Raw genomic sequence first — 2264 nt, 5'->3', positions numbered from 1 at the left:
TTCTCGGGCCCTCCCAGCAGCTATAGGGGTGAGGACATGTATCCTCCACCCCAAGCACCATATGAAAATAAAGTTTTTTCTTACGTCTAGCAATACTGTCTCTTTTCGGGATATGTCATCAAGCCTCAGCCGACCAGTCTGTGGCAAGTCCCAACAATAAAAAATTACTAGTCAGTCATCAAATATTTGGAAATGAAGCAATACACCACTAAAATAATGCACTAGTCAAATTAGTAAATGTTGTGAACTAAATAATAATAGAAATGTGACATAACAGACTTGAATGAAGATTAAGAAATTCTCAGAAAGCAAATTATGGCCTCAAATGTCATATAGTGGAAGAGAGATTAAATATCAATAATCCAAAAATATCACTGATCTAAGCACTCATCTCAGAAAGCTATAATAATTTAACTGAGCTATACCTTAAGATTTAGCACTTTATGTATGTTATCACTATATTATAATTTTTTTTGATTTTAGGTGTTGCAAAATTATCCAGACCTCAAAAAAAGGAACAAGAAATACTGAAGGAATAAACTGAGAAAATGAAATTATACTAAAAATGTTAATAAAGCTAACGAGGTCCACTACTTGCCAGCCTCTGCTAACACTGGCAAATATTCTTATTGAACTCTCATGAGACCCCATGAGGTGGATATTATTTGTCCCCATTTGAGAGAAGGTGACATTCAGAGAGGTGATGTTACTTGCCAAAGTCACACAGCAACGGCACTAGGTTTGTCCGATTCCGTATCTCTTTTACCCACTCACATCACCTGCCAAACAGGTTCCTTCTCAGGCCTTACAACAAGCCACTACCTAAGAGCCAAATAATAACTTAATTAAAGATTACCACCTTAAGTCTTCAAGGTGACCTAAGAAGCAATTATCTCCATTTCTGGGAGGAAAAGCCAGGCTCAGAGTGGGTAAGCTGTTGTACCATGGTCACAGCTAGGAAGTGATAGAGCCAAAATTCAAACCTAAGAATATCTGATTTCAGGACCACAACCTTATCATCACTCTACACTGTTCAGTACTTCAGAGGCACGGATTCCATCCATTCATTCATTTGGTCAACATTTTTAAGCGCCCACACTGGGTCAGGCATATTCTAGCCTCAAAACAGTCTCGTACTACTGCACATAGATCACACAGTCCAGTGGAGGTGACAGACAGTAGGCAAATATAGACTATGTCACGTTTTGAGATGTGCCAAGTGGACCGCTAAAGAGTGGATAGTGTGGCCTAGCAGAAAGTCTGAGTGGGTGAGACATTTTTTGTCCCAAATCCCTCTTTTTAGAACCTGGATTTTGGACATAATTCTCTTCTTCTCTAGCAAAAAAAAAAAAAAAAGCCAAGAATATTTTTTTCGCGTTCTCCCCTAAACACGGAGTAAATAAAACAGTTTGGGAAATAATCATTCGGGGACCTATGAATGCATCGACACATGAAAGGGGGCGGGAGGGGTGAGGCAGGACAAGGCAGGGCATCATTGTGACGGTGAGGGGCAGTCTGTCACAGAACAGAGGGCGCAAAGAGCACGGCTTGGTGGCTGATAAGACGTGGGGATGGACGAGGGGACTCTCAGCCCAATTCTCCCTTGTTTGGGCCTATTTCACCGACTCTTGGGGCCGCAGAGAAGACCCCAGCACAGGAGACGCAGCCTTCACCACCTGGCCCTATCAGCCTTCATTCCCCCAGCCTCCACCTGCTTAGCCAATACGCATGCGCCCGCTCCTCTGGCCTGGGCTCGCGCCCCGACAGCCCCGCGCACGCGCAGCCTCGCTGTTGCAGGTAACCGACCAGACGAGCGCGCGCCTTCCCCCGACGTGCGCCTGCGTCGGGAGGAGAGCGCAGGCGGGGCGGGGCTTCGACGCCGCGCGCGCCCTCGGGCCCGCCCCGCCCCGCCCCCTCTGCTCGTTCCGGCGGGAATAGCGCACGCGCGCTTCTTCCCCGGGCAACTGCCGTTCGTCGTTCGTGGCCTGCGTCCTCAGGTGCGCTTCAGGTGTGGCGAGGTTCCCCAGAGCATCCTTGTCAGAGCCCCTCCCGAACCGTCGAGGAGAGTCCCCAATATCAGGGTCCTTCAAGTCTTGTTCAAAGTCTTCTTGAAAAATCCCCTCAGAAATACGGAGAGGAACCCACCGGGGAATCTTAGAGATGACCCGTGAAATCTCGTCAGAATCTTATAGAAATTCTGTCAGATTTCTTCCTCAGAGCCTGTCATAGACCCCCCCGAAATCCCGTTACGCTCCTTTCCGGAT

The 2264-nt window shown here is 47.2% G+C and overlaps 1 protein-coding gene across 1 annotated transcript in view; it reads left to right on the top strand.

The window, feature by feature from the left end:
* Positions 1-169, top strand: part of DKKL1 (dickkopf like acrosomal protein 1) — a 5101-nt gene extending 4932 nt beyond the window's left edge. Inside the window, exon 6 of the mRNA XM_011374551.2 lies at positions 29-169. The gene's annotated coding sequence lies outside the window, so the exon portion shown is untranslated. The remainder of the gene's footprint in view (positions 1-28) is intronic.
* The last annotated feature ends 2095 nt before the right edge of the window (positions 170-2264 follow it).

This window comes from Pteropus vampyrus, unplaced genomic scaffold (genome assembly GCF_000151845.1).
Source record: "Pteropus vampyrus isolate Shadow unplaced genomic scaffold, Pvam_2.0 Scaffold250, whole genome shotgun sequence".
NCBI classification, from domain to species: Eukaryota; Metazoa; Chordata; class Mammalia; order Chiroptera; family Pteropodidae; genus Pteropus; species Pteropus vampyrus.
This window is presented reverse-complemented; position numbering and strand designations above follow the sequence as displayed.